The sequence below is a fragment of the Bombina bombina genome, chromosome 3 (assembly GCF_027579735.1).
Source record: "Bombina bombina isolate aBomBom1 chromosome 3, aBomBom1.pri, whole genome shotgun sequence".
Taxonomy (NCBI): domain Eukaryota; kingdom Metazoa; phylum Chordata; class Amphibia; order Anura; family Bombinatoridae; genus Bombina; species Bombina bombina.
Window position 1 is genome coordinate 807,728,918 of NC_069501.1, and position 14,637 is coordinate 807,743,554.

Consider the following 14,637-nt stretch of genomic DNA (forward strand, 5'->3'; position numbering starts at 1 on the left):
GTTTTATTTTGAAGTTCGCGGTTGACAGGTAGATAGACATTGTGCATGCGTTAGGTTTTATTTTGCAGCTAGTTTAGGGAGTTACGGGGCTCCAATAGACAGCGTAAGGCTTACTACGCCTGCAATTTGTGGCAAGGTGAAAATGGAGTAAGATTTCTCAATTTTCGCTGTATATTGGATACCAAACTGTGCTGGTTTGGTATACCTGTCTATGGGCCAAAAAACTACGGCCGAAGGCAGAAATATACGAGCGTAACTTCTATGTTACGCCGTATATGTGATACCAAACCAGCGCAAAATTTGGCGTCGCCGGCTTTTGTGGGCAACGTTGCATATCGGATCGGGCCAAGGAGTGCATATGGCAGACAGAATGGCCCTGTGGCTATAAGAAGAATAAAAAGGCTTGAGGGGGCGCAGTTAGACACCCAAGGGGCTGAAAAATGTAACTGTAGCTGCTCCAAAGGCTGTGATCCTGGAAATAGAAAGGGGGGTTAGCATTCCTTTAATAGACAACTCATATGTGTCTCGTGTGTGTGTTATTGCTCTTGTATTTTTGTGGGGGCCACACACTGTGCATTAACTATGGTGCTAAGAATAAGATGTGACTGCAGAGGCAACACAACAGCAGCATCCCTCCCACTCCTGGCTACTCACCGCCCTAGTGACGTCACAGCTCCTGCAGCGGTGTAGGGAAGTGCTGTGTCCAATGACTGCGGGAGGCTGGTTTGCCAGCACCTGCCTGTATTTATATACAAATGTCTCTAAGGGGAAATATGAAGAGAAAACAAGTGTCTATAAAGGTCTGTCAGAGAGATTTACCTGCGAGCGGAGAGCAACCACGTACTTGTGATTAATGCCACCAAAGTATCCTGCAGCGCGTTACTGGGTGAGCCGAGCTCCTATGTTTTTAGCAGTAGTTTCGGTGGAATTATCAGTTCCGCGTGTTTGCGGGCAAGTTTAACCTGTTGACTGCCACACAGGGATGCCTCTACTAGACGGTTTAGATTAGATGATGCTTTGCTTTATCAATACCATCCGCTCGGCTTCTAATGACCAGTAAGGAATGATGACAATAAAGGAAAATACCAGGTTCATTATATATAGTTTTTTTTTTTTTATTATGAACTTTTGATTTTGCTGCAATAATTTATGGGACTTTTCTAAATTATGCAGTTGGTTTTATGAAACAATAGGGGACCTAGATTTGGGGATCAAAGTTCACGTCTGTGCCATAGACTTTGTTTACGTAACGATCTATTTACGTTGCTCCGTTTTGGAAACATTTTTTATAATAACAACAACACATTGCAGGTGATGATGTCAGCTGTTGGGCATCGCTATTAGTGCTGTACATTTACATAACAATGGTCGCTGTACAGGTAGAACGTATAAACCCCTAAACAATTGCTTCCATGTTACTACTGGGAGGACGAAATGCTCTTATTTCTTTGGTAATTTTCATTCTCAAATGTTGTATGACTGCTTGTTTTTTGTTCTATCTATCCACATAAATAACAAGACTATTGCATTAGGCAAATCTACTTTTTATTGCACAACTATGCAACTAACAATACCTTTAAAAGTAGACAAGGTTTGTAGAGTTTCTTCTGGTCAGACCCGAGAGAAGCTGAAACTGTACAATTATTGTCTTCTTTTAAATGTATAGTAAGTCCAATAAAAAAAAGTATAATTGTGTGTATATATTTATATATGGACAACATTATAATCTCATGGTTCAGACAGATAATGCAACTTTTAACTCCTATTTTTTTTTCGTTTTGTTTCCTTTGTTGAAAAGCATCTGTACATATCCTCAGCAGCAGTAATGCACTACTGGGAGCTAACTGGTGATTGGTAGCTACACATTTTCTCTCTTTTCAGTTACTCACCAGATGTGTACAGCTAGCTCCCAGTAATGCAGTGCTGATTTAAACTATGTTTTTAACCCCTTTAGTTGCATATAACGTATTTTTCCACTTTTATCTCCCTTTAAATCCGTTTGCCCTGTTGCTACAATAATTGTATGATGACAGGAATAATCTGCAGAAAAAAGTAGTATTTTTAGCATATATAAAAATGAGGTCCTTAAAATGACCTCTATAGAGCTTTGATACTTAATAGCTGAAGAATATATTTTTAACTGATTCTGTTGAAAGCTATATATATATATATATATATATATATATATATATATATATATAACCCCAATAAAATGTTTAAATGGACATTCTAACACAAAAATGATATGCCCTGTACTTTTTTGCTTTATCGTCTCTAGCTAAACACAGGTAAAGTCCTACAAGGTCTGTGATTGCTGCTCCTGATTGGCTAGTCTGAGAGCTGAATAAATAGGGAGTGTTCTCCACAGAAACGTTTGCCAGCCGGGTGGCAATATGAAGTAGCCGGGTGGGGGCAGTGTAATATTTTCTAATATTTATATAGTTTTTCGCTGTCCAAAGCACCAATTGCATAATTTAAAAAGTGTATTGAATGATAATTTGTGCAATAAAAATTGAACATTTTTAATATTAGCCAATTTTAGCTTAAAGGGACACTGTACCCAAAAAAAAATTATTTCGTGATTCAGATTGAGCATTACATTTTAAGCAACTTTAAGCAAATTTACTCCTATTATCAAATTTTCTTCATTCTCTTGGTATCTTTATTTGAAATGCAAGAATGTAAGTTTAGATGCCGGCCCATTTTTGGTGAACAACCTGGGTTGTCCTTGCTGATTGGTGGATAAATTCATCCACCAATAAAAAAAGTGCTGTCCAGAGTACTGAAACAAAAAAAAAAGCTTAGATGCCTTCTTTTTCAAATAATGATATCAAGAGAACGAAGAAAAATTGATAATCGGAGTAAATTAGAAAGTTGCTTAAAATTGCATGCTCTTTCTGAATTACAAAAGAAAAAATTTGGGTTCAGTGTCCCTTTAATATTGGCTAAACAGCCTGGTGGTTAGTAAAAACAGTGGTGCACCCGCTAAAACTGTCCTGGGGGAGAACACTGAGGTAAATTACAGCATGTATTTTTTGCTTTAGAATGCCCCTTTTAATTAAAAAATTTTCTTGATTTCTTTTGCCTGCAAAAATCCTCAGAAAATTGTCCTTGTTCCACTCTCTCCAGGGAGACTTGAGTGCTTCCAACATATTAAAGTATAGTGACATTTAATTTAGTAGCTAATCATTTAGAAAATTAAAATATTGTTGGCTTTTAAAGTATGTAGGCCTTCAGAAAAAGTTACACATTTTTTTTTTTAATTGATGGGGTAAATACACAATGGTTTAAAACTGAAAGACCTAGCAGGCAAATATATCGAAGGACCCTCTTAAAGTGAAAGTAAATCCTAGAGTTTGTGAAACGCTAGGATTGACTATTGGAACAAATAAAGGGGACTTTTATTCATGTATAAAATACTTCATTCTGAAAGTTCCTTTATTTGTTTCAAGGATTCTCCGCACTGAGCTGCTCAAGCAGCCCACGGCAGAACACTGTTTTGCTGAGAGGTGAAGTTTTCATCTCTTAGCGAATAGCAGTATGGGAAATCCGTCTTGGCGCCTGCTGGAACACACGGCTATTTGCTAATAGGTGGAAACATCACCTCTTAGCAAAACGGTGGGCTGCTTGAGCAGCTCAGTGTGGTGAACGCTTGAAACTAAAGGAACTTTCAGCATGAAGTATTTTAAACATGAATTAAAGTCCCCTTTATTTGTTCCAATGGTCAATCCTAGCGTTTCACAAACACTAGAATTGACAATCACTTTAACCCTTTCGTGACAGGGTTAAAGTGCCTACATCGGAACACCTGTTCCAATGTAGACAAATTGAAACTATGCGATTTCAATTATTGGATCGCATCTGGGGGGCGTCCCTACAACCCTAGGAACGCCCTCCAGACCGTGATCAAGTCCTAGAAGCACAGAAGGCTTCAGGACAGCCGTTAGCTATGACGTTCTATTCCGTCATAACGGCTTGAAAGCCCAGTGTAATTATGACGGAATAGAACGGCATTAAAAGGTTAAAGGCACATGAAACCAAAACATGTTCCATCATGATTCAGATAGAGCACACAATTCTAAACAACTTTGCATTTACTTATATTGTCTAATTTGCTTAGTTATCTAGGTATGATAGGCTGCATTTATTTTAAAGGGACAGTCTAGTCAAAATTAAACTTTCATGATTCAGATAGGGCATGCAATTTTTAAACAACGTTCCAATCTACTTTTCTCATCAAATTTGCTTTGTTCTTATGGTATTCTTTGTTTGAAAGCTAAACCTTGGTAGGCTCAAACTGATTTCTGCTCAAACTGATTTCTAGGCCCTTGAAGGCTGCCTCTTATCTCAGTGCATTTTGACAGTTTTTAACAGCTAGACAGCACTAGTTAATGCGTGTCACGTAGATAACATTGTGCTCACTCCTGTGGAGTTATTTGAGTCAGCACTGATTGGCTAAAATGCAAGTTTAAAATAAATATACCAAAATATCAGACAGATAAATGTGATAATACAATCATACAATATAAAATAGATGGACCATAAAATGAAAGTTCATAAGTAAGGATATATTTGTTCTCTCTGGATTCTCCAGCCTTTCGTGTTCTTCCGTGTGTTCTCAAAAGAAAAGAAACAAAATGCACAACATAGTGTAACTCTGTAACCACTTAGAGGAAAACTGATACACTTGCTTACGAGTGATTACTCACATTTGTTGGAGCTTAAACCAAGCTCAGGGAAATGCGCACACCCACTTTATACTGGTGGGAAAACAGTTACTCTCACGCAAATATGATAAAATCAGATATTTATTAAAATAAGCAAAAAGCGTCACAAATGCACCATAAACACCTATGGCAGAGGGCAAATGAGCAATAATATATATGATATTACTCAAAAGAGCAGTTCCAAGTCCTGGATGGTGATGGATGGAGAAGCAGAAACTTAACTGCTAAACCCTCCACCTTGCAATACCAGTAGGAATCGCTCCTCCCCCAGGTGTATGCAAATGTAAAGACGCACTGGAGAGTCTAACGTTAACAGTTCCAGTATACAATGTGTTTAGAAGATTTATATAAATCTAATAATACCCAAAAACTAATAATGCCCAAATTTGGGCTAACGTGCAAAATCCAAATGTGGAAATGTGCTTATTGAACCTAGACTCAGAAAGAATCTATCTTAGCACCGTATATATTGAGCTTTTACAAACTTGTCAATGTAAAGTGAACTTAGGGCTTGTAACAATCTTTCAATTACAAGTAGTAAGAAGTGAATACAGCGCCAACAAGAGGCCAAGGGATAAATATACTCACAGAGAGATAAAAGAAGATTATTTAATGAACCATGTTAAAAAGCATCAGTAATAAAAGACTATATATAAAAAATGTGAAAAGCACATATAAATAAAATTACAAATACAGGAATATCTTACAGAAGCGGCTCAAAGGGCCAAAGCTGATAATTACAATAAAAACAGAGGTAATAACAGGTGATCAGTGTGAGTGGTACACCAGAATAAGAGTGTATACTAATAAAACAGAATTAGCCTAAGTACAACTGTAGCAAAAAACTAATAAACAATAATACAAACAATAGTGTTCAAAATTAGTGTTACAAAAATAGTGTTCCAAAAAATAGAAAAATGCACTGCAGTGCAAAAAAAGGGGGGGTAGCAAAATAATTGTATAGATACAATCAAATAGTGAGTGAGTGCAAATGGATATAAAAATGCTAGCTACTTAATCCAGTGAGGTTAAGATATAATTAAATAAAATACACAATATGCAATAACATAAAAAATAAAATACACAATATGCAATAACATAAAAAATAAAATATAAAATATAATCCAAAAAAGTGTTCAAAAAGTTGATCAACAAATGTTAGTGAAGAACAAAAATAAGTCAATCAAAACTAAAAAATGGGTGATGAAAAGCAAGGTGAAAGTGAGGAAATTGATTCCTTCCAATGTTAGTTACTTTAACAGATCCAAATTCCTGAGTGTGGTTGCTGAAGTAGCTGATTGGATCCTAGCACCTGTCAGCTGCTCCTATGGTATCCTAAAAAGTGTCCCAATATGTCAACGCGTTTCTGCCCTCAAAAAAACATAATTTATGTAAGAACTTACCTGATAAATTCATTTCTTTCATATTAGCAAGAGTCCATGAGCTAGTGACGTATGGGATATACATTCCTACCAGGAGGGGCAAAGTTTCCCAAACCTCAAAATGCCTATAAATACACCCCTCACCACACCCACAATTCAGTTTTACAAACTTTGCCTCCGATGGAGGTGGTGAAGTAAGTTTGTGCTAGATTCTACGTTGATATGCGCTCCGCAGCAAGTTGGAGCCCGGTTTTCCTCTCAGCGTGCAGTGAATGTCAGAGGGATGTGAGGAGAGTATTGCCTATTTGAATGCAGTGATCTCCTTCTACGGGGTCTATTTCATAGGTTCTCTGTTATCGGTCGTAGAGATTCATCTCTTACCTCCCTTTTCAGATCGACGATATACTCTTATATATACCATTACCTCTGCTGATTCTCGTTTCAGTACTGGTTTGGCTTTCTACAAACATGTAGATGAGTGTCCTGGGGTAAGTAAATCTTATTTTCTGTGACACTCTAAGCTATGGTTGGGCACTTTGTTTATAAAGTTCTAAATATATGTATTCAAACATTTATTTGCCTTGACTCAGAATGTTCAACTTTCCTTATTTTTCAGACAGTCAGTTTCATATTTGGGATAATGCATTTGAATTAATCATTTTTTTCTTACCTTCAAAAATTTGACTCTTTTTTTTTTCCCTGTGGGCTGTTAGGCTCGCGGGGGCTGAAAAGGCTTCATTTTATTGCGTCATTCTTGGCGCGGACTTTTTTGGCGCAATTTTTTTTTTCCGTTTCCGGCGTCATACGTGTCGCCGGAAGTTGCGTCATTTTTTTGACGTTATTTTGCGCCAAAGATGTCGGCGTTCCGGATGTGGCGTCATTTTTGGTGCCAAAAAGCATTTAGGCGCCAAATAATGTGGGCGTCGCTTTTGTCTCCACATTATTTAAGTCTCATTTTTTATTACTTCTGGTTGCTAGAAGCTTGTTTTTTGGCATTCTTTCCCATTCCTGAAACTGTCATTTAAGGAATTTGATCAATTTTGCTTTATATGTTGTTTTTTCTCTTACATATTGCAAGATGTCTCACGTTGCATCTGAGTCAGAAGATACTACAGGAAAATCGCTGTCTAGTGCTGGATCTACCAAAGCTAAGTGTATCTGCTGTAAACTTTTGGTAGCTATTCCTCCGGCTGTTGTTTGTATTGATTGTCATGACAAACTTGTTAATGCAGATAATATTTCCTTTAGTAAAGTACCATTGCCTGTTGCAGTTCCTTCAACATCTAAGGTGCAGAATGTTCCTGATAACATAAGAGATTTTGTTTCTGAATCCATAAAGAAGGCTATGTCTGTTATTTCTCCTTCTAGTAAACGTAAAAAATCTTTTAAAACTTCTCTCCCTACAGATGAATTTTTAAATGAACATCATCATTCTGATTCTGATGACTCTTCTGGTTCAGAGGATTCTGTCTCAGAGGTTGATGCTGATAAATCTTCATATTTATTTAAAATGGAATTTATTCGTTCTTTACTTAAAGAAGTACTAATTGCTTTAGAAATAGAGGATTCTGGTCCTCTTGATACTAATTCTAAACATTTGGATAAGGTATTTAAAGCTCCTGTGGTTATTCCAGAAGTTTTTCCTGTTCCTAATGCTATTTCTGCAGTAATTTCCAAAGAATGGGATAAATTGGGTAATTCATTTACTCCTTCTAAACGTTTTAAGCAATTATATCCTGTACCGTCTGACAGATTAGAATTTTGGGACAAAATCCCTAAAGTTGATGGGGCTATTTCTACCCTTGCTAAACGTACTACTATTCCTACGTCAGATGGTACTTCGTTTAAGGATCCTTTAGATAGGAAAATTGAATCCTTTCTAAGAAAAGCTTATCTGTGTTCAGGTAATCTTCTTAGACCTGCTATATCTTTGGCTGATGTTGCTGCAGCTTCAACTTTTTGGTTGGAAACTTTAGCGCAACAAGTAACACATCATGATTCTCATGATATTATTATTCTTCTTCAGCATGCTAATAATTTTATCTGTGATGCCATTTTTGATATTATCAGAGTTGATGTCAGGTTTATGTCTCTAGCTATTTTAGCTAGAAGAGCTTTATGGCTTAAAACTTGGAATGCTGATATGGCTTCTAAATCAACTCTGCTTTCTATTTCTTTCCAGGGTAACAAATTATTTGGTTCTCAGTTGGATTCTATTATTTCAACTGTTACTGGTGGGAAAGGAACTTTTTTACCACAGGATAAAACATCTAAAGGTAAAAACAGGGCTAATAATCGTTTTCGTTCCTTTCGTTTCAACAAAGAACAAAAGCCTGATCCTTCATCCTCAGGAGCAGTTTCAGTTTGGAAACCATCTCCAGTCTGGAATAAATCCAAGCCAGCTAGAAAGGCAAAGCCTGCTTCTAAGTCCACATGAAGGTGCGGCCCTCATTCCAGCTCAGCTGGTAGGGGGCAGGTTACGTTTTTTCAAGGAAATTTGGATCAATTCTGTTCACAATCTTTGGATTCAGAACATTGTTTCAGAAGGGTACAGAATTGGTTTCAAGATGAGACCTCCTGCAAAGATATTTTTTCTTTCCCGTGTCCCAGTAAATCCAGTAAAAGCTCAAGCATTTCTGAATTGTGTTTCAGATCTAGAGTTGACTGGAGTAATTATGCCAGTTCCGGAACAGGGGATGGGGTTCTATTCAAATCTCTTCATTGTACCAAAGAAGGAGAATTCCTTCAGACCAGTTCTGGATCTAAAAATATTGAATCGTTATGTAAGGATACCAACGTTCAAGATGGTAACTGTAAGGACTATCTTGCCTTTTGTTCAGCAAGGGAATTATATGTCCACAATAGATTTGCAGGATGCATATCTGCATATTCCGATTCATCCAGATCATTATCCGTTCCTGAGATTCTCTTTTCTGGACAAGCATTACCAGTTTGTGGCTCTGCCGTTTGGCCTAGCTACAGCTCCAAGAATTTTTACAAAGGTTCTCGGTGCCCTTCTGTCTGTAATCAGAGAACAGGGTATTGTGGTATTTCCTTATTTGGACGATATCTTGGTACTTGCTCAGTCTTTACATTTTGCAGAATCTCATACGAGTCGACTTGTGTTGTTTCTTCAAGATCATGGTTGGAGGATCAATTTACCAAAAAGTTCATTGATTCCTCAGACAAGGGTAAACTTTCTGGGTTTCCAGATGGATTCAGTGTCCATGACTCTGTCTTTAACAGACAAGAGACGTCTAAAATTGATTGCAGCTTGTCGAAATCTTCAGTCACAATCATTCCCTTCGGTAGCCTTATGTATGGAAATTCTAGGTCTTATGACTGCTGCATCGGACGCGATCCCCTTTGCTCGTTTTCACATGCGACCTCTTCAGCTCTGTATGCTGAATCAATGGTGCAAGGATTACACAAAGATATCTCAATTAATATCTTTAAAACCGATTGTTCGACACTCTCTAACATGGTGGACAGATCACCATCGTTTAATTCAGGGGGCTTCTTTTGTGCTTCCGACCTGGACTGTAATTTCAACAGATGCAAGTCTCACAGGTTGGGGAGCTGTGTGGGGATCTCTGACGGCACAAGGAGTTTGGGAATCTCAGGAGGTGAGATTACCGATCAATATTTTGGAACTCCGTGCAATTTTCAGAGCTCTTCAGTTTTGGCCTCTTCTGAAGAGAGAATCGTTCATTTGTTTTCAGACAGACAATGTCACAACTGTGGCATACATCAATCATCAAGGAGGGACTCACAGTCCTCTGGCTATGAAAGAAGTATCTCGAATTTTGGTTTGGGCGGAATCCAGCTCCTGTCTAATCTCTGCGGTTCATATCCCAGGTATAGACAATTGGGAAGCGGATTATCTCAGTCGCCAAACGTTGCATCCGGGCGAATGGTCTCTTCACCCAGAGGTATTTCTTCAGATTGTTCAAATGTGGGAACTTCCAGAAATAGATCTGATGGCGTCCCATCTAAACAAGAAACTTCCCAGGTACCTATCCAGATCCCGGGATCCTCAGGCGGAGGCAGTGGATGCATTATCACTTCCTTGGAAGTATCATCCTGCCTATATCTTTCCGCCTCTAGTTCTTCTTCCAAGAGTAATCTCCAAGATTCTGAAGGAATGCTCGTTTGTTCTGCTGGTAGCTCCGGCATGGCCTCACAGGTTTTGGTATGCGGATCTTGTCCGGATGGCCTCTTGCCAACCGTGGACTCTTCCGTTAAGACCAGACCTTCTGTCACAAGGTCCTTTTTTCCATCAGGATCTGAAATCCTTAAATTTGAAGGTATGGAGATTGAACGCTTGATTCTTGGTCAAAGAGGTTTCTCTGACTCTGTGATTAATACTATGTTACAGGCTCGTAAATCTGTATCTAGAGAGATATATTATAGAGTCTGGAAGACTTATATTTCTTGGTGTCTTTCTCATCATTTTTCTTGGCATTCTTTTAGAATACCGAGAATTTTACAGTTTCTTCACGATGGTTTAGATAAGGGTTTGTCCGCAAGTTCCTTGAAAGGACAAATCTCTGCTCTTTCTGTTCTTTTTCACAGAAAGATTGCTATTCTTCCTGATATTCATTGTTTTGTACAAGCTTTGGTTCGTATAAAACCTGTCATTAAGTCAATTTCTCCTCCTTGGAGTTTGAATTTGGTTCTGGGAGCTCTTCAAGCTCCTCCGTTTGAACCTATGCATTCATTGGACATTAAATTACTTTCTTGGAAAGTTTTGTTCCTTTTGGCCATCTCTTCTGCCAGAAGAGTTTCTGAATTATCTGCTCTTTCTTGTGAGTCTCCTTTTCTGATTTTTCATCAGGATAAGGCGGTGTTGCGAACTTCTTTTGAATTTTTACCTAAAGTTGTGAATTCCAACAACATTAGTAGAGAAATTGTGGTTCCTTCATTATGTCCTAATCCTAAGAATTCTAAGGAGAAATCGTTGCATTCTTTGGATGTTGTTAGAGCTTTGAAATATTATGTTGAAGCTACTAAGTCTTTCCGAAAGACTTCTAGTCTATTTGTTATCTTTTCCGGTTCTAGAAAAGGCCAGAAAGCTTCTGCCATTTCTTTGGCATCTTGGTTGAAATCTTTAATTCATCTTGCCTATGTTGAGTCGGGTAAAACTCCGCCTCAGAGAATTACAGCTCATTCTACTAGGTCAGTTTCTACTTCCTGGGCGTTTAGGAATGAAGCTTCGGTTGATCAGATTTGCAAAGCAGCAACTTGGTCCTCTTTGCATACTTTTACTAAATTCTACCATTTTGATGTATTTTCTTCTTCTGAAGCAGTTTTTGGTAGAAAAGTACTTCAGGCAGCGGTTTCAGTTTGAATCTTCTGCTTATGTTTTTCATTAAACTTTATTTTGGGTGTGGATTATTTTCAGCAGGAATTGGCTGTCTTTATTTTGTCCCTCCCTCTCTAGTGACTCTTGTGTGGAAAGATCCACATCTTGGGTAGTCATTATCCCATACGTCACTAGCTCATGGACTCTTGCTAATTACATGAAAGAAAACATAATTTATGTAAGAACTTACCTGATAAATTCATTTCTTTCATATTAGCAAGAGTCCATGAGGCCCGCCCTTTTTTTGTGGTGGTTATGATTTTGTATAAAGCACAATTATTCCAATTCCTTATTTTATATGCTTTCGCACTTTTTTATCACCCCACTTTTTGGCTATTCGTTAAACTGAATTGTGGGTGTGGTGAGGGGTGTATTTATAGGCATTTTGAGGTTTGGGAAACTTTGCCCCTCCTGGTAGGAATGTATATCCCATACGTCACTAGCTCATGGACTCTTGCTAATATGAAAGAAATTAATTTATCAGGTAAGTTCTTACATAAATTATGTTTTTTTGAGGGCAGAAACGCGTTGACATATTGGGACACTTTTTAGGATACCATAGGAGCAGCTGACAGGTGCTAGGATCCAATCAGCTACTTCAGCAACCACACTCAGGAATTTGGATCTGTTAAAGTAACTAACATTGGAAGGAATCAATTTCCTCACTTTCACCTTGCTTTTCATCACCCATTTTTTAGTTTTGATTGACTTATTTTTGTTCTTCACTAACATTTGTTGATCAACTTTTTGAACACTTTTTTGGATTATATTTTATTTTTTATGTTATTGCATATTGTGTATTTTATTTTTTATGTTATTGCATATTGTGTATTTTATTTAATTATATCTTAACCTCACTGGATTAAGTAGCTAGCATTTTTATATCCATTTGCACTCACTCACTATTTGATTGTATCTATACAATTATTTTGCTACCCCCCTTTTTTTGCACTGCAGTGCATTTTTCTATTTTTTGGAACACTATTTTTGTAACACTAATTTTGAACACTATTGTTTGTATTATTGTTTATTAGTTTTTTGCTACAGTTGTACTTAGGCTAATTCTGTTTTATTAGTATACACTCTTATTCTGGTGTACCACTCACACTGATCACCTGTTATTACCTCTGTTTTTATTGTAATTATCAGCTTTGGCCCTTTGAGCCGCTTCTGTAAGATATTCCTGTATTTGTAATTTTATTTATATGTGCTTTTCACATTTTTTATATATAGTCTTTTATTACTGATGCTTTTTAACATGGTTCATTAAATAATCTTCTTTTATCTCTCTGTGAGTATATTTATCCCTTGGCCTCTTGTTGGCGCTGTATTCACTTCTTACTACTTGTGCTTATTTTTTGGAGGTTGGTTAGGATCTCTGTTTGGATACAGCTTGGGGATTACCTTAGCGCTTGTACACACACCCTTTTTCACAATCTTTCAATTAATCAACTTTGTATATACAAATTGAGCCTTAATAAATTATAATAGTGCACTCCAAACCATAGGTATAATAACAAACAAAAGTATAAAATAAATATACCAAAATATCACAGAAAGATAAATGTGAAATAAATGTGATAATACAATCATACAATATAAAATAGATGGACCATAAAATGAAGGTTCATAAGTAAGGATATATTCGTTCTCTCTGGATTCTCCAGCCTTTCGTGTTCTTCCGTGTGTTCTCAAAAGAAAAGAAACAAAATGCACAACATAGTGTAACTCTGTAACCACTTAGAGGAAAACTGATTACTCATATTTGTTGGAGCTTAAACCAAGCTCAGGGAAATGCGCACACCCACATTATTAGATTTATATAAATCTTCTAAACACATTGTATACTGGAACTGTTAACGTTAGACTCTCCAGTGCGTCTTTACATTTGCTTATACACCTGGGGGAGCGACTCCTACTGGTATTGTAAGGTGGAGGGTTTAGCGGTTAAGTTTCTGCTTCTCCATCCATCACCATCCAGGACTTGGAACTGCTCTTTTGAGTAATATCATATATATTATTGCTCATTTGCCCTCTGCCATAGGTGTTTATGGTGCATTTGTGACGCTTTTTACTTATTTTAATAAATATCTGATTTTATCATATTTGCGTGAGAGTAACTGTTTTCCCACCAGTATAAAGTGGGTGTGCGCATTTCCCTGAGCTTGGTTTAAGCTCCAACAAATGTGAGTAATCACTCGTAAACAAGTGTATCAGTTTTCCTCTAAGTGGTTACAGAGTTACACTATGTTGTACATTTTGTTTCTTTTCTTTTGCGAACACACGGAAGAACACGAAAGGCTGGAGAATCCAGAGAGTACAAATATATCCTTACTTATGAACTTTTCATTTTATGGTCCATCTATTTTATAAAATGCAAGTTTGTCAAAAGAACTGAGATAAGGGGGCAGTCTACAGAGGCTTAGTTACAAGGTAATCACAGAGGTAAAAAAGTGTATTAAGTATTGGTTATGCAAAACTGGGGAATGGGTAATAAAGGGACTATCTTATTAAACAATAACAATCTAATGTAGACTATCCCTTTAAGTGGGGGTAATAAGCTTAAGAAAATACAAATCCAGTGTTCATGCTGAATAAATACGTCTTTTGAAAGGAGGGTGAAATGCCACATTTTTTTTAGTCATACAGCTTACTGTCCTTGATGATGATTATTATTATTTTTTAATTTCTCCCCATGGCATCATGTAATAAATAATATGTATACATACTGCTTGGTGCACTTTGAATTTATCTTGTATTTCATTAATCACAGGCTTGTAAAATAAATAATATGGCACTTCATGAGAAAACAGACTTAAAGTTAATGTAAAGTTTCAAGAATGAGTGCCCGGTTTTTAAAAATACTAATAAAAACAGGGGCACTTTCAGTCATGAAACTTTACATTGCAGAATTTTTTCTATTTTTTTTTAAATTTACCTTTTTCTTTAGCAAAGAGACAAAAACATCCTCCACTTGCAGCTCCTCTATACTTAGCACTTTAATGACGAAACCGGCTTCCTCTAATCACAGCGTGGCCTTATGAGATGGATGCTCTGGGGTGCACGCCATGATTGGGGGAAGCCGGTTTTGTCATTACTGAGGTAAGTACAGAGGAGCTGCGGGTGGGGGATCGCCAGTCTGTGTTTGCTAAAGAAAAAGGTA

General features: G+C 37.2%; 1 protein-coding gene across 2 annotated transcripts in view; it reads left to right on the forward strand.

The window, feature by feature from the left end:
* Positions 1-674: 674 nt before the first annotated feature.
* The window catches only part of PLCXD1 (phosphatidylinositol specific phospholipase C X domain containing 1), a 94,189-nt gene continuing 80,226 nt past the window's right edge, over positions 675-14,637 (forward strand). The window contains exon 1 of one of the 2 annotated variants that reach the window (XM_053707744.1): positions 675-886. The gene's annotated coding sequence lies outside the window, so the exon portion shown is untranslated. Of the gene's footprint in view, positions 887-1,227; positions 1,452-14,637 lie in introns of those variants that run through there. The other variant, XM_053707745.1, reaches the window with a different exon arrangement.